Raw genomic sequence first — 19,794 nt, 5'->3', positions numbered from 1 at the left:
CGATAAAATTGGGACTTCAGAAATTAAACTTTCGTTATTTTTATTTATTATGGTTTCCCAAATTTTTTAGGAAATCCACATATTCAGTTTCAGCTCCTAAAAAAACAAAAAAAAACAATAGGACCACAAAGAAAGCTAGTTCTTAATTTGTCTCTATGAGTAACCTTCATCTTCCTGGAGTCTATTTTTTTTTTTTTTAAATTAGTCCTTTTTAACGATTAGTTTCCGGAAACATAGGAGCATTAATTATTCATAATGAGCTGTCTACAAAGATTTAGATATCCTCTATACTGCTCTAACCTTGATGAAGGCTGGATGAACGAAATGTTCAAGAGCATTTTGGAACTAGTCAGTTACTAAATATTAAAACTCTATCTGGCTCATTGGATAGATTTCAATAAGAACCTTTCCATTCCGATTAGTCTAATACTTCATTCATTCAAAGAACGCCGGATAGCCGAAAATATTATAGTCATTGACAAACACAATAGTTTACCTGCTTTATTAATAATTTTGATAAATATTATCGTAAATAAAAAGAATAGAATTACCTTTCAATATGATTAATTTTTATATGAAATGTAACTCTTGTTCTCTTGTTCTCTCAATTTGAATGATTCATCATAAAACTAAGTTAGCAATTGTATAGAAGCACTTATTGAAACATATTTTGACAAACGTATTACAATAGTCAACATCATAAACAAACAACGAACGTTTAAACACATTTCACTACTTTATTGCCCATCCTTCGTGATTGATAACACCACACACAAAAGTACACATTTCCACTGGACAAGGTTAAAGTAAAACAAGTTATAATACGTTTTATAACTAAAATGGGTGATGCCTATATAACTTTATTTAAGGATTGCCTTTTTTTGTGTTATGATCTCCTCTTGTGAGATTTGACATGTCGTACATCGACCAACTTAATCGCTGTAGTTGTCTATATATTAATAATGTTATTTATCTATTTAATAAAGGAGTTAAGAAGAAAAAAATGGGTGAGCGATCTTATTAAATTACTAAAAATTCGAACGTTACAGCTGAATGGAATTTTTTTGACTGATCGATTCATGTTGTGTTTCGGCCTTGCTGGTATAATTCTCAGATTTCGATTTTAGTTTTAAATATCAAGGGCAACTAAGCGTTGACGCAAAAGGATATTTGTAAAGGTAATTAATTATCTTAGATATATTTGTTGCACAGGCTACTAAAAAAGATACATATACATTAAATATAATGCATAAGTATTGCTATTTGCTATTGAGCAAGTTCAGTAGAGCTATGATATGTCACCATGTAGACATAATGCTATTCGAACAAATTGTTATCGTGTTTGGACGAAAAAAAAGTGAAAAATCAACCCTCTTATTTTTCCTGACGTGACCTTGAATGTTCTTACACGACCTATAGCGAGGCTTCCTTTTATTTTTCAGGCGATTACGAATATGCGAATAACAGGTGATTCGAAAGTGTTACCTTCGAGTGCAATTGCGGTTTACTTCCTCAATTTTTATTCTATTTTCCCATTTTTTATTTCCAATTCCTTTCAAAGCTGGTCGTCATTAGAGGTTATGAACAAGCTGGTGAAGCTCCATAGTTTAATTTAATAAAAAATCTGATACGATGATGATTATATAAATTTACTTACTATAAAAGTGTAATTTAATTGAGTTTAACGATACAGGACATAGTAAATGCGATCTGAAGAGGTCAAGCTTTGTCCGTTTCGAACTCCTTTTTCTCCTTTCCTTATTTATCATATTCTTTCATATTTTGTATTTATATATTATCTATTATTGTTAAAAAAATGAGGACTGGTTATTTATTTCAAATAAGGAAAATTGAATGCACATTAGAGGGAGAATTTTTTAACTTTCGTCTGACTATCTCATTGAGCACATCTGTCTAGTATTAAATACCACTTTAATCGAAATCGTTAGAGTTGTTTTTTGTCAATCGATTTTTACGAGGAAGTTCAGGTCAGCCGATTTTATCAAAAAAACTTCTATCACATCCCATTTATTAACTTTCTATGTGATGGACATTTTCAGCCCACATTAAAACGAACTTTCATATTCAAATCTAGAATATAAGTTAAATTTATTCTTTTTTTTTTTTATTATTAATCACAGCGATTTTATTATTTGTCATAGACGTCTAAAACTGACAAATGAAATTCTACTTTATAAATTATTTTTAAAAGTAACTTAATAATTAACATCTATATTTGTTTTATGTTTTTTCTTCTATTTATTTTTTTATTGTGATGGCTCACCTTTTTTTGATTTTTTTTTCAGTTTTATTATTCAGTTTTATTTTTAAAAAATAAAATTATACAAATGATATTTTGTTCGGACTTACGAGGTACATTAGCAACGATTTGTCACTTTATAACAAATATAAAAAAACAGTAAAATATACACCTTAAATTACTTTTCGTTTTTTTTTTCAACTTCTAACGACTCGAACATTTATAATTTTCGAGTTTATTAAAACAAGGAGAATCCAACCACGTTTTAAAGAATTTAATTCTGGATTTTCTCTTTAGGAAGTCTGGTAAGTCAATTCAATAAAAATTTTCAATTTGAATGTAATTTATTTTAAATTAACATATTATAGAACAAATATAAATTGCACAGCTCTGGCCTACCTCAGCATAAAATTGAACCATGGATTCAACTTTGAAAACCCTAAAATAATAGATACAGCACAAAACACAAGAAGCAGATTTCTGGAAGCCATACATATTAAAAAAAAACATACAAAGCACATTCAACTACAAAACTGATACTAAAAACACTTAAATACACACTACATCGACATTGACTCAAAATATAAACATAAAAATCAGAAGAAATAAACGGGTTTAAGAAAGAAAAATCACTAAGTTTAATTTAAAATACAAAGTGGGACATATAAATAGGGAGGTAACCAAACAGCACACTGGACATGAGATAAGGTCCAAAGAGGTAGAAAGAAATATAGAGCAATTGTTGTGCTAAAGAAAAGAGAAGAATGCACCAATTAGTAATGATAAAAAAGTGAGAACATATAAAGCAATGTAGATATGACATGATTTCCTTTATGAAATTCAAATTTTTGACTGTAGGTTTTCAAAGTAACAAAAAATTGTTGTTTGTAGGTTTTCAAAGTACATGAATATGGGGTAGTGGTCCCGAAACGTTGTGCTGCAATATGTTGATTTAAAATAAATTACATTCAAATTGGAAGTTTTTTAACCTTAAAAAATTTGTATTGGAGAATTTAATTTGTTTATTCTTCGTTACATCAACACTGATTTATTCCAAAACCGGTGCTAATAAAACGCTCGATATAAAATAAAGTGTAGGCCTATAGGGTCACCTAGACGTTTCGTAGCCTTGACCTGGCATCAGCCCCGAAAACCTTCCACATCCCAAAAGGGTTAATTCAGAGCAGTTAGTACGGCCCGATACAAGCTGCTAGAGAGCTTTTTCGCAATCCTCCAAATGTTTTATACATGAAGTCTGATGGTATGTCAAGGGCCTAGGTCCTGTGTCTTCTCAAAGGTCACATGGGCTTGATTTATCAAAATAAAACAAACATTGTATCGGGAAGCATAAGAAAGGGAAAGAGATAATGAAGAAGAAGAAGAAGGAGATATTAAAATCATTCATGTAGGGACGATATCTTTATCCTCATCTTTATCTTTGTATCCTTATAGACAGGTACCAATTTAAAATTTAATCCATTAGATTATATCTTCGAGAGATACAACAAAAAAAAGATGAAAAAAAAAATACTACTGCTCGACCGGCAACATACTATATACATAGTATACACTGGCTGGACGTATAGAAAAACAAAAAAAAATAAGAAAATTAATTTCAATAATGTCATGTTTAGAAATAGACTTAAAAATTTATAATAGTGTTTTATAAAGTGTATTTATTTTATTATTTTTAAATTTATAAAACGTTCAATTTCCTTATTATTGAAAGAAGTGATTTCATACTCTTCCTTCAATAATAATACATAATGTAAGAAGAACCCATCGTAATAATAAATAATTTTAAATTATTAAGTATACAGGGTGTTTCAGAGTTAATTGTCATTACAATAAATATGTATTAAGGATATCAAAACAAGAAACAAATTCCTTGTGAAGGTGTGTCCGTTAGCGCTCTGTTTAGGTTTTCATTGTTATGAATTATTTAGTTCACAATAAATAAATTAATACGGTTTTCAACTGCTTTATTAATGAAATGTAAACATTAACTTATTGTTCAAAGTGATCACCTTGAGCCTTATAGTACAAGAGCCCAAGAGGAGAAAAAGGCAGTTATCTCACCCCAATTTTTGATTACATTAATGAAAACTATGTATAATTACTAGTCAAAATTGATGACTCTGCCAAGTATAGGTAGCGGGAATAAAAAATGGCGGCTGTTTCATAGCAATAAAAAAAATAATTCTTCATTCGGAGCTCTATATCTTAGAAAGTAGGAACAACACAAGAAAACCTAACTGCATTTAAAGAAGAGTAAATTTGCTAAAATACTAGAGTTATTTACGTTAAATATTTTTATTTTATATTTAGTTATAGCTTTTTCAAAAGCAACGTTTCAGAAACATTTGGGACGTACTGAAAGATCAGTGGTGAGTGAATTTATATTGAAAAATTTATACCTCAAAAACCATTTGACTTACAGATGTCTATCAGCACTCAAACTAAAGCTAGTTTAATGAGCTATAAAGTAGTGTATGATGTTTATCTTCGTAGGAGTTTACCTGGAATTTGCTAAAGTAAATTGATTTATAGTTGTTCGGACAAATTTTCATTTGCCGAATTTATATTCATATGTGAATATCATAAAAACTACTACACCTACGAAGATAAGTGTCATAAACTACTTCATAGAAAGTTAAATTTCTATTATTTTGAGTGTTGGAAGGCAAATGTGCGTCTTATGGGTCTAGAGATATATTTTTTCAAAAATCCAATATTTTATAAGAACAACTAGAAATTAACATTTTGTGAATTTATTTTGTCAAATATCGTAAAAACGACTACAAAGATAAACATAATTAACTATTTTGTAGTAAATTTAACTAGCTTTAATTTGAGTGATAATAGACATCTGTACGTCACATAGTTCCTGAGATATAGATTTCTCAAAATAAATTAACTAACTACTAATCTTTCATTAAATTATTAAGAAATTTTGCTTTTTAAAAAGCTCTATCTCGAGAACTATTGTACGTAAATATCTCTTTTAGGGTTGATATTTTAGCAAATTTACTCTTCTTTAAATAATGTTCTCTTATATTTTCTAGTGTTGTTGGTAGTTTTTAAGATATAGAGCTCCTAATGAAAAATTTAATTTTTTTATCGCTTTCAAGCAGCCGCCATTTTTTATTCCCCCTACCTATACTTGGCAGACTCATCAATTTTGACTAGTAATTATATATAGTTTTTATTAATGTAATACAAAATTGGGATCAGATAACTGCCTTTTTTCTTCCCGGCTCTTGTACTATTAAGATAGCCTCGGCATCTTCCACAAAAACAGTGGGCAACAGCACTGTGTAATTGTTTACAGTTGCGCAACCTATTGTTAATATTTCATTAATAAATAAAGTAGTTGAAACACATGTGAATTTCTTTATTATAACCTAAATAATTATAACAATGGAAATCTTTTGACGTGAATATATCCTTAAAAGCGTTCATGGACATAACTTCATCGGTAATTTTTTCTGGTTTTGTGATCCTTAATTACTATTTTCTGTCAGGACACTTGACCCTGAATCACTTCCTCTACTTCTTATGTCGGCAGTGGAGGAACTCCTCTCGAACTCGACTCAAACACCCTGTATAATATTGAAAGATGGTTAATCCAATTTCACTTATTTCGTTTTATATATTTCTTGAAATCCTCAATCCAGAGCCATCAATACAACTTCGATTCTCTGAGTATGGGTCTGAGACCCCAAAATTCTGCAATAGATTAAAACGATTCAAGAATGAACCGAGTATTAAAGATTTAACGAATTTATCACTTGTTACTCTAAAAAATAATTTACTTAAAGAAACACTCTCTGAAGAAGTAATCATAATTTTAAATGATGATAATCTAAAATCTACAAAAGTACCTTGTTTATGTTGAACTATATAATAAATGTTAAAATTGAATTTATGACGTTAACTTGAATCGATTCTCCAATAGAATGTAGAGAATTAGGGTACGACAGTTTATTATTCCCCTTAGCTTAACCCCTACCCGCCAAAAATTCTAGACAAGAATAAAGGTTTTTTTAATCCTAAAGGAATTCGAAGGATCAGAACGAAACAGGCAGGTTTGTGAGGATAAGGGAAAGTTAGATTGATAGTGGGCGACGTTTCAGCTGAATTCTCCTAGCCAAATGACCATATTATGTATATCTGTTGACAACCCAATGTTGTTCATAAAATAAATTCTCTAGTTTAGAGATCTTACAATACCAGACCAAGAAAATATCTTACAATACCATAGGATCCCACTTATTTAAAGATGTCTAAACCTTTAGCTATCTCGATACAAAAAAACAAATTACCACATTTTTTTCTTTTCTTATATAATCGCGTGTTATTTATTATTTTTTTATTTACATTTAATTCAAAATATAATGGCAGACAACGATATCTGCACCTGTTCCAAATCCACGGATCATGGATTGTATTATACACCGCAGGTAATAAAATTGGACCAAACTACTCAGTTTCCTTAATTGTGGGTCTGTGCCCTCAATGTATATCTAGTTTTATTGTAAGTTATTTTCTTATTGTTCAACTATTTTCCTAAACATATAACAAATCATCCTCATCTTGTGGTATTATACCTATCTAGTCATCAACAAATACTAGGCTGCACAGATTTTTTTTTCCTTTATTTGGATACAATTTTTTATGTAAACTGAAAACTACCAAATATATAATAACCTTCATATTTATTATTGGAAACCACAGAATTGTATTGTTATACCTGTGGATGGTTATTATATCTAATTAACTATTTTATACACACTCACATACATATATGTAAGCTCTTATGTTTATTTTTTCTACTTTTCACTCTAAAATGTATTATCCGGAATCAATTATTTTATAATTTTAATGATGAAACCTTTATTACTGTTGTTTCATTGCATCAAGTAAATAATAAAAAGCAAAACTTTGAACCCTGGCCCTAAGGAGTCGCAAAAAATAATTCTTCACAAACATTTACGTTGGTCAAATTATTCATAATTAAACCTTTTCATCAAAAGTCCTCTCGATATTTCAAATGATATTGATTCCTGGATTTTGCTCGCCATATTTAAAAATTAATATGGAGACGCGGAGTAAGGAAACATGATCTAAGACCTAACAGGAAATGCCTAATACATTTTGATTATAGTCCTTACGCTCTTCCATCACCGTTTATTATTCCATTATCTGCAGAGATAATCATGGCTCATATTTCAACTCCTTAGTAATTTTACTTCTGATACTCTTACGAATATTTATGAGGGTCGCAAGTCGTCAATAATAGTTGACAGTACAGATTTTTGCATTCTCAAATAAATACATTTCACTTTTACCGGTGTAAACCTGTCGCAATGCATGAATGTATCATCATGTTTAAGGACATATATAAAACACATGATTTGTTGAAAAATTAAATAGGTTAATGCTAGTTACTTTCAAAACGCATATTTTATTTTTTTTTACTACATTATGTACATTCACATTACGTAATACTTCAAATTAACATAAAAATATCCTATATCTTATTACTGATGCATGATATAAAAAATAAACTTAAATTAAGGCCCGTTATGCGAGACCACGATATTTTTTGAAGCTATAAAGTATGTCAAAGAAGCTGAAAAATAAGATTTTTCTGAACAGCTATGTAACGACTCTTTTTCATGCAGTTAGATTTTTACGGTTCTCTGAAATCTGAAAACATTGGTAAACAAATAGGGTTAATATATTTATGAGATTTGATGTTGAAACAAACATATTACAAAATTATCACAGATACGCTTAATTGTACTACATTAAAATCTGAATCGATAAACATCATTATAATTTTTTTTAATTGATCAATTATTATCCATTTTAAGTCTCAACACTCATTATTACATCATCAACAGTCCAACGTTTCGGCCAATTCGGCCATCTTCAAGGACAATTAAGAGCTTATTATACATTCATTTGTAACAATTTTAACAACAATATTTTTATTAATAATTTAATATACCTTAAATATAAAATTTCACCTCACATCCAATTATTTAAAAACTTTTTGTAAGCTATTCTGCCCGGTTCATTAATCACAGATCAAAATTACCCTATGAAATAATTAATTAATAGAGAATCAAATTAATTATTAATAAGCTTATGTCTAGTTACATATTTTGTCATAATTTCATTAATTTTTAAAACTTTTAATTTTAGACCAACTTAACACTATCAACAAACTATTTTTAACCTTCCATACACTCAGGTCAGGGTACAATTAATTTATTTCAATTTACATTTTCGTTTAAATTTTTATTTATTATATTATTAAAATTCATTGTCAATAGTAAGATACAATTTTACCTATATTTTTCATAAATTTATTTTGCTTAAAATCTCTGCATAGTATCGGTTCAAATTTCATGTATTAATTTTAAAATTTACTGCATAATTGATGTTCTCTGATATATATATATTGACTCAAGTATTTTTCTTTACGTAAAATTATGGTGTTATCAAAAGTAAATTTGTGTTGGTTTTTAGCTACATGCTACCACTAGTGTTTACATTACATTTTCAAAAACGAAAATCAGGTGCGGTGCATAATTTTCACTTACCAACCCTCCATACGTCCCCAAATTTTGTGTAGATTGGTTTGCTGGTATAGTTGTCGCTATTTTTTTGATTTCCGAAAATAAAAAGATCAGGGAAGTGCAAAATTATGAAGAAAATATTGTCAGTTTTATGTTTTTATAGACATTCATATTTTAGGGTTTCTAAAATTCTTCTGAAAATAAAGAATATAAATTTTAATTCTGCTAAAAATTCAACTGTTTTACAAAAGATAAGGAAGCCGTATTACCATCGGAAAAGAACGGGCAGTCTCGGCTTTTCCCGTTCTAATCGGATGTATTTATTTTTCCTTTTTTTCTGTTTTATTTATATAATTCTTTAAAGTTTTGTATTTATTCATTTTATTATTACTACTGATGAGAGCTGTTTATTTTTAACGAAAAATAATTTTTATCTTTATTGAAATTTACTACTATTCATTTAGTAAATTTGATGTAAGTTATTATGGAGTGATACAGACCTGTAAGGAAAAGTACCCATTGGTAGTACTCAAATGCCGTGTTTACATTAGCAGGTCTCGTGGCCATCTTCTTTTAAGGCGCCTCGGAGGATTGTCAGGAATGGAAGAAGTAGCAAGGCTAGAAACTAATTGGTTTGTGTGGTTAGGTAGTTTATAATGGTTCTTTTTAATATTAAATATTTAAGCTCTGTTATTCTTTTTATTGAGGATATAACCTACTCAATTCCTCATTGATCCAAACCATTAGAGCCGTTTTAGAGAAAATCGAAAAAATATTAAAAATCGATTCTATAAAGTGCTATTCCCACTTTATCGTAAGATTCGATTTTGAGCTTGGCTTGAAACGCATTTTGCGAGACTTGGTTATATAGACTCAAGGGAGCCCAAAACGTTTATTTCCGTCAATAACTCGAACTTGAAATTTTGCACGATCGAAATACTTTCCCATACCGTATATTCCATGAATGTGTAAATGAAATTAAACCAGCATGCATTGCGATACCAATTTTTTAGCGACTTAATATGAACTATAATAATATGCGAGGGAATAAAGTGTGAATTTATCACAGAATCAGTTTGCTCTTTTGATTTGATCTGCAATCATCTGATGATTATGACCTAGTCAATGGAGGTTTTAACAACGGACATTAAGTATAAATTGAGTTTTCGACTCCATAGGATGTTTTCGATTGAAACGGGATTCGATTTAAAAAAAAGATAATAATGAGTCTGAATTTGCATAATTAGAATCTTAGGAACCGTTGGAATTCAAAAAGAAAGAAATTGAATATTTCCTCATATTTGCTAGATCCGGTATTTATAGTACGGGCCTCCCATAACTTTATCAGATAAATGACCCAGACTAAAACAGGAATAAGACCTTCCCCTCATATTATAATAGTTAGAAGAGGTAAAGGGTCACACTGCAAAACATTTCAGGATAAAGTTGGAGCTTATGCAGAAATCGAATTTAGAAGTACAAAAAACATCTTATTTATATTGTTTCATTTAAATTATTAATTTTCTACTTCTATGGTCAATGAAGACTGGGATCCTACTGTTTTATATCGAATACAAACCACGGTTAACTATGTCTGCAAGAGAACCAGCTTAGATAGTTAAAATTATCCTGGGTGAATTAAAAATATTAACTTCCTACATCATTATGAAACTAATTTTGTTTTGTCTAGAGTAAAAATAGTGTGATATACTATAAAAATATTTCTGATAAAATATTTATTAAATTTTATTAATAAAGAAGTAGAATTTTTATTGTTAAACTTATAATATTATCTAACTTATTTTTATTGATTTTTAGAAAATATTTATAAATTTATAATCAATTTTATAGTTTTTAATATGTTCCTCCATTGCAGTGAAATCATGATAGCTGATAGTGGGTGCTGTAATCCCGAAGTATTCTCTTTAATAAAAAATAGATTTTAACAATAAAAATATAAGGAAGAAATATATTACTATATTAAATTTGAAAAATTATTCAAAATATAAAAATTTCCTTTTCTATAGGGGAGATTGGCGCGCCCCAAATCTACGCTCTTTTGGGCCTTAATTCTCTGGTAAAGATTCAAAGAAGGCTGAAAAAGAATTGTGTGCGAGACCTCTTCTAAAAACACTTGGACAGATTTTTGGTACCACCTTCTCTCTTGATTATGAGAGATAGTTGACCGTGGATGACGTACTAGGAGATGTTGGTTGGGGGTGCGGTCAAAATGAAACACAACTAAGTTGGTGTAACTTATTTAATTGTGCCAACGTTTCGGCTAGAGTTTCTAGCCTTCATCAGGACTGTTGGCTTGAAATCCAAACGTCAAGACGTTCAATTATTAGACTGGACGTTTGGATTTCAAGCCCTGATGAAGGTTAGAAACTCTAGCCAAAACGTTGGCACAATTAAATAAGTTACACCAACTTAGTTGTGTTTCATTTTGACCGCACCCCCAACCATCATCTCCTAGCACCTTCTCTCTGAATATATATATAAAGTGCCTAGTGGAAATCAAAAGCCTCATTATGTTATTTGACATCGGTTGTTTTTTCTGATTGATTCATAGGATACGTTTAGGTAGGTTTCGTGCCTGGTCGTCGAGAATTGATTCTTGTGGAACTTCAGTTTTTTTTTTAGACGCTTTAAATTTATGAGGCATACAGTGCAAACCTAACTGAAAGAAGGTGAAAAAAAAATATTAAGATCTACACCACATACTAAATATATAATTAATCCCTAATTACAATAATAAAAAAAATAATTAATATCATAACATCACATACACCGCATTACAAAACACATCCGAATCTATAACTAGAACTATTTCGTTGAGTTATTAATATTGATCCAAGTTCAAAGCTAGCAGGAAGTTTCATATCAACAGGGAGGTTGTCATGTTTTTCATTTTTTAAAAATTTTTATAAGACAAGCCTACATTTACTTTTTTAATATAAATTTGATATGTTACCATGTTTGACTCTTCGTAGCTGTCGATTTGGAGGACGACCACTAAGTTGGGCATCTCCGCAATATGATATTCTAAAACTGTTTGTGATATGATAGTCGAATTATTTTCGTCTTGTTTTCCCCGGAAATAATAGACTTAAATAATAATCACGGAATTAAAATAATTTGAATAAATGATAATTTATTAAATAATAATTTTGGTGATGTATATCTTTAAAATTTGATCTGGCCTCGTTTTACAAATTGATTTAAACACTTCTCAAGGGTCTGTGCGGTTTTCCTGTGAGCTAAATAATTATTTTCTCAGACGTAGTGCGATTTTAGGAGTAATTGGGTTCTGTAAATTATTGTTTACTACCGATTCGCAAAAAGGAAAAACTACTCTTAAATGATTTCCAAATACATTGGGCTGCAGTAAACACAGAAGACTATCCAGCAGACATAATTATTCCACATTATTAATAATTTTTATAGATTTTTCCTCCTTAGCGTTTTATTCTTATAACTATTCTATCCAAGTTCCCCTCTATTTCCATTTATTATTGTCATACATATTAATGTAGTTACTAAGGGAACCATAATGGTGGGGTTTGTGGTCACCTTGTTATGTGAAAAAGTGGTAACGTAGCATAGCATTCCACATTTAATTTTGTCTTCTAGTTATAAATTTTGTGTTCATCCAATATTATTTTTAAAGTATCAACTTTTTCATCTATTAAGTAAAATAAATGTTGAACCTATTCTTCATTTCCAGTAAGAAATAAAACTTTATCATTACCTTTCGGTTTCTCCTCCTATTGATAAAATAATAAAGAACATAAAAGAAAGGTCTTGTTAATGACACAGAGATAAAACTAAATATTTATCTATAAATTCAATTTTTGAACAGGCATACCCTCAGATGAAAAAATCCTATAGTAAAAATGAATATAAAATAATATAATGAAGTAAATATGATTTGGAAGTCGAGATAAAAAATTTTATCTCATCTAAATATTTTAAAGTAAAACTTTGTAATTTTCATTTCTTATTAAGTCCTTGAAGGTTTATTTTTGGAAATAAGTAAGTGAAGAATTTCATATTTCTTGATAAAACATCTGAAGTTCTGCAGATTGCAATGCAATGTATTATTGATTAACATTCTTGACTCAGCAGATATATCTGGAGTTACTATATATAGACATTTGCATTCATTATACTGCTTCATGCAACTTATTTCACAATTTAAAACTACGTTTTGTTGGTGAATAATTCATAACATAAACCCCATCTATTTACCGCTCAAACAGTTTGTTGATTGTTATTTTGAATAAATTTATACGGTAGAGGCCGTCAAAGGTTTAATACAAGATACATTTTACATCGGACAATGTATTACATTCATTGTTATTAACTTCGATCCTTATTCTAGCACAAAAAAAAAAATCCAGGATTCGGAATTTTCCTACGCCGGAAATTGAAAACATTCCAGTCTCAATGAGACTGCTATACATCAGGAATAGACTAAATAATAAATCACTAATAAATTTTAATTATCATAGTTATTAAAAAACCTATTATTTCAATTTTGATAAGATTACAGACAACAATTGCTTAAGTAGTAATGCTTTTATAATGTTATGGTTCATGAACAAAATTATCCTTTCAAAAACATTAAATATTAAGTAGACGCATAAAGAACTAGTATAGATTTTTCTATTATTTTCATTTTTAAAACTACAAAAAAAAGTGATAAATTTTTTATCCATTTTTCTTCAATTTTTTTTTTGTTTTAGTTCTTTGTGTTCTTTCCACTTCCAATTATTCCACATATTTTTTTAGGGGCTAAACATAGAAATAAAATAAATAATATCAAATGTGGAGAAGCTGCATCTGTTCAAGTCTGTCTTATTACCAATACTTCTTTGTGGAGCAGAAAGCTGGATCCTGAATTAGAGGTTACAAAGCCGTGGTACTGCTACAGAGATGAAGTGTCTCAGAAGAATTATGGGGAAAACGCGGGGCGACTGTCTCCAGAATGACAGAATCAGGGAGGAGATAAAGATAATGCTGGAAACTCTGGAGAGGAGGTAGCTGAGGCGGTATGGGCAAGTCTGCGGGATGAACCATTACAGAGATCCAATCAAAACACTGGAGGTGAGACTTGTGGGGAGTAGAACGAGGGGGCGACCCAGAACCTCATACGCCAGCTATGTGGAAAGAATTGGAAGCCGAAGAGAGAAGACCCTGGAAGAAATAAGGAACCTTGTCAGGGATAGGAACGCATGGAACCAATGGTTGGAAGCACCACCACGCTGAAAGGCATATGGGTGGAAGAAAAGAAGAAGAAATGTGGACTAAATATTATTTATTCGTGCCAACGTTTCTACTATTAATACTATTAAAGTTATTAGCGTTAATTTAAAATTTAATTTTAAGTTGTTAAATTGACGTTAATACTATTAAAGTGATTCAAATAAGTTATGATGTAGAGGTTTAAATATAATGATATTCTAAAATCCTAATACATCCGCATATTTCTTGTATGTTTTACATTTATTCTTTTAAGTGTTTATAATCATATTTATTTCTAATGCTTGTTTTATAGGAAATTTTCTATTCTATAATCTCTTTTCTAGAAAATAATTATATATACTATAATTATAATATATAAGCCGGTATATATACTATATTTACCAGTAATCGTCAGGTGGATGAATAAGGATTTGCTGATGGTCACTGATAAATATGGTATATTACAACTAGTTTTATGAATTTTATTGTTTATAAAACAATTTAAACTTTAAAGAATGTGTTTTTATTTTTCATTTATTTTTATGAAATGGTTCTGAACATAATGCTACTTCAAAGTAAAATTAGAGCGGTTGCTTCTAACCGATAAGTAAAGAATTTAAGAACTCCTGCTTAATTTAGTTCAAGTTGATGTTGTTGAATCCATGGTTTTTGAAGTATCCATTCAGATTAGTACTGTCATTTGGGAATTACAAGGAAATAAATATTGTCCTGGGATGAAAAACACACTCTATATTCGGAAATGTTACATAATGTTCGATAGATTGATGCGAGAATAGATATCGATGGATCGATATATAACAGTCTCCCACGCTAATTTTATTGTAATGAAATGAATAAATAATATATCATTTAATAACTAATCATTTGATGCTTCTTCAAGTTTGAAGGAACATTCATAGTCTTGTAGCCGTGTAAACCTAGCAACAAGCAGACAGCTTGTCGCAGACAACCGTCTGCGTTCCCTTCCTGATCGCCTCAGGATAGGCTGGAGCTGTACTCCGGATTGGCGTTGGGATTCTAGCATTGACTCTGGGTGATTTGAGTTTTGTTCCTGTGGTGGTCGGCTCTCTGGTTCATGAACAGTGCTTAGTGATGGAACGAATGCCACTGTTTTCTTGGGTGTCGTTTCAATAGCAACAAACAGCAGTTGGTTGATATGTCTCTTTATGGAATATCCGTTTTCATCGAGTTTCACAATGTTTTGGAGTTTCCCAAACTTCTGAACTATCATTCCGAGTCTCCACGTTGGCTTACCAGTGGGAGGGTACCATCTTGCTTGTATCCGATCTTCTACGCTAAGTTAACGTTTCCCAGATGAGATGTTGAATGAGGATGGTGTACGCATTTGTGGTGGTGGATGAAGGTCAAGTTTAATACGTAATCGTCGTTTTAAATATAATTGGGCTGGAGATAAGCCTGACGAGAGCGGAGTAGATCTATATCGCATCAAAATTTCTTGGATTTTCCTTTAGAGAGGAAGTTTTGATGATGTCATTGCTTGTAAATTTTGTTTGAAAGTTTGGACATTACGTTCTGCTAATCCATGGATAGCAGGAGGGTGGCCTGGTGATATAAACTTTTAGAGAATGGCCTGATCTGTGCAGAATTTTGTGAATGTTTCACTTTTAAAAGTAGTTGCATTGTCAGAAACCAGAGTCTTTGGCAATCCATAAGTTGAGAATATATCTTGAAGATATTGAATTGTTGACTCTGATGTAGGTGCATTCTTGGAGTAGCGAACTTCCAACCATCTCGATTTAGCGTCAACTAATATAAAAAAGTGATGATCTTGAAGTGTAGTCCATGTGAACCCATCCTATAGGAAAAAAAATATGATTTTTGAATACTTAATTATTCATAAATATGAAATACTATGATACTATGAAGTACTAATAATTAATTAGTACTTCGTCTTATCAAGAATTACTTATCATACTTAGCATGTATGAATGTAATGTAAATGTATGAAGATAGCCCATAAAATATTGTACATCCTTTCACTAACCTGTGATTACTGGGTTACATTGCATTTCAATTGAATCATCTGGCGGCGGTGGTTCAACAACGTGATACTTTTGCAACGTAACATCCTTCTATTGTTCGCTTTGGTTAGGAAATGAAAGTGATTCTATTCAATAGCGCCATTTCATTTGATCTAGATCGCATTGTAAACAAACTTTCTTTATTGCTATAACCTTGATGGAAGATGACTGCGTTTTGTAATACCAATCATTGGATTGGGCTTCATTACTCACGAAGAGCAAAATAGAGTGCAAGAGCCCGGAAAAAATAAGTCATTTCAACCCAATTCTTAATTACCTACATGAAAACAAGGTATAGTTATTAGTAATAATTGATAACTCTGCTTACCATGATTGGGAGTACTAAAAAATGGTAGCTGTTTTAATACCTTACAAACATATATTTTTTCATTCGGAGCTGCATATCTTTAAAACTAGGTACAACACTTATAGAACAAGAGCCAAGAAGAAAAAAAGGCTGTTATTTAACACCAATTTTTTATTACTTTAATGAAAACTATGCATAATTACAAGTCAAAACTGATGAGTCTGCCAAGTATACGTAGGGGGAATAAAAAATGGCGCCTGTTTCAAAACCTTAAAAAATATTAATGTTTTTTTCAGAGCTCTATATCTTAAAAACCAACAACACTAGGAAATCTAAAAGAACAATTATTTGAAGAAGAGTAAATTTGTTGAAATATCCCTACTATTTACGTCCGATAGTTCTCGAGATATAGCTTTTTAAAAAGCAACATTTCTTAAAAATCTACTGAAAGATTAGTAGTTAGTTAATTTATTTTGAAAAATCTATATCTCAGGAACTATGTGACGTTTAGATGTCTATTAGCACTCAAATTAAAGCTAGTTTAACGTAGCTTAATGAAGTAGTTTGTGACCCTTACCTTCGTAGGAATAGCAGTTTTCATGATAGTTTCTAAAATAGATTTATAGTTGTTCGCATAAAATGGTGGATTTTTGAAAAAATATATCTCTAGACCCATAAGACGCACATATGTTTCCCAACACTCAAATAAAGGAAATATAACTTACTATAAAGTAGTTTATGATATTTATCATCGTAGAAGTAGTAGTTTTTATGATATTCGCATATAAATATAAATTTGGCTATGAAAATTTGTCCGAACAACTATAAATCTATTTATTTTAACAAATATCATGAAAACTACTACTTCTAAGACGATAAACGTATTAAACTACTTCATAGCCCATTAAACTAGCTTTAATTTAAGTGATAACTGGTTTTTGAGATATGGATTTTTCAAAATAAATTCACCAACTACCGATCTTTCAGTAAGTTCTGTACAACATTTTTATGAAATTTTGATTTTTAAAAAGCTATATCTCCAGAACTATTAAACGTAAATAGCTCTATTAGGGCTTTTAGCATTTTAGCAAATTTACTCGACTTTAAAAAATGTTCTCTTAGATTTTCTAGTGTTATTGGCAGTTTTAAAGACATATAGCTCCGAAAGCAAAATTAATTATTTTTAACGTTTTGAAACAGCTACTATTTTTTATTCCCCCTACGTATACTTGGCAGACTCATCAATTTTGACTAGTAATTATACATAGTTTTCATTAAGTAATAAAAAATTGAGGTGAAATAACTGCCTGTTTTTACTCTTGGGCGCTTGTTGTACTCTTAAGATACTATATGCCCTATAGCTGTTCAATAGTTCCCGAGGTTCATTTTTTCTAAATAACATAAAATCAACAATTTGTGAATTTATTTTGACAAATAGCGTGGAAAATACTACTCTCACGAACGACGTAGAGATGTCTATTAATTCTCAATTGAGGAGAGGTACTACAAGCAAGAGTACATAGAGTAATATTCGCTTAAACAAATTCGTAAAATGTTGATTTCTTTTTGTGCGGAAAAATATTTGTTTCAATGAAAAACTATATTTCAGGAATGATTAGACGTTCAGATGCTTAAGAGCACCCAAATTAAAGCTAGTTGAATGCGCTATAATGAAGCCGATAACTTTTATCTTCCTAGGAGCACCACTTTTCACGATATTCGCCAAAATTAATTCACAAACATTTTGAGTTTTCGTTATTTGGAAAACAATGTAGTTTTCTGAAAAAGTTGTATCTTGTGAACGCTTCAACGTAAAGAACTCATATTTTAGAAAATTAACTTTACTTTGAATAATGTTCTGTAAAGTTTTTTTATTTTTGTTGGTAGTTTTGAGGAATAATTTTTTTAAGAATTATAGATTTTCCTTGAATAAAATAAACTTCTGAGGGCATGCATGTTAAATACTTTAATATTTAATTTTTAATGATATTTACTGTAATCGTGAGAGATAGTTGACCGTGTATGACTTATACTTTTCCTCGTATAAATGGTTGGGGTGCGGTCAAATTAAACACAAATAAGTTGAAGTAACTTATTTAATTGTGCCAACGTTTCGGCCAGAATTTCTAGCCTTTCTCAGCGCTAAGAACAGAACAAGATAAAAAACAATGAATACAGAAAATGAAAAAGAAAATATAAACTGAATGACATGAAGTAAATAATTGTACAGAATGGTATTAATAAAATAAAGTGACGAAAGAAGTGGAAAATAAAATGTATACATAGATAATTGAATAAATAGGTAAAATAACTTAATTAAGGAAATAAAATAAAAATGAAGTTATATAATGCAAAGAAATATAAATATACTAGTTTATTAATTATTTAAAAATTAAAATTATGGAAAGAAAAATAAGATTGAGAGAAAGAAAATATATATAACAACTGAAATATGTAACCATAATATGAGATAAAGAGGCAAAATAAAAGTTAAACAAAAGAAATGAATAGAAAAAAAAATTGAAAACAGCAATAATAATAGATGATGAACATGACTAATAACTTGGGTAAGGAAAATTGAGAAAAGAATGGAAAAGAAGAGGGGGGGGGGTTAAAATAAAGATAAATAAAAAATAAATAAATAAAGATAAAAAATAATAATAAGATAGTTAGATAAATAAAGATAAAATAAATATTTACTGTAGTCCATGTAAAGATTGAACCTAACAGAATATAATGCAAAATTTTTTCGTTACTTGAAATAATACGTATGAATTTTTGTAACATTTTTTATTACCCCTTACCATGGTTGTTAGAGTCATTAATTTTGACTCAACTGTATATAATTTTCTTTAAAGTAATTAAAATGTAGTGAAATAACTTTTTTTTTTTGTCTCCTCCTGGACTTTTGGACATTCAGTGATGGGAAATACTTTGGAGGAACTATTTTATGTCGTTACCTAGAAAAAAGATTTGTGAGAGATTATTATAATAACCCGTAGGTAGAGCAAGGGCATCGGTTCACTTCCGGACTAGCTGGGGTCATTCCTGCAACGGAACCGGCCACAGCCTTCTTCCGCTTTCAAGCACTTCTTCAATGTATTATTCAAATTATAAAGGAAGTTCATATATTAGTTTAAAAGGCATTTATGGGTCTTTTATTGGTGATTCCTCCAAAAATATCTGTGACCTCAATGCATCATATATTGCCCAACTGTCATAAAACCTTTTATAGGTATAATTTATTTAACGAATCGCTGATATTTATAAATAATAAAAATAAAAAATGCTATCGTGCTAAAGTAATTTATGTACGATTGATGTCAA

This window comes from Halyomorpha halys, unplaced genomic scaffold (assembly GCF_000696795.3).
Source record: "Halyomorpha halys isolate HHAL.00 unplaced genomic scaffold, Hhal_1.1 Scaffold1870.1, whole genome shotgun sequence".
NCBI lineage: Eukaryota > Metazoa > Arthropoda > Insecta > Hemiptera > Pentatomidae > Halyomorpha > Halyomorpha halys.
The sequence above is the reverse complement of the archived record's forward strand: the minus strand, read 5'-3'. Positions refer to the sequence as shown.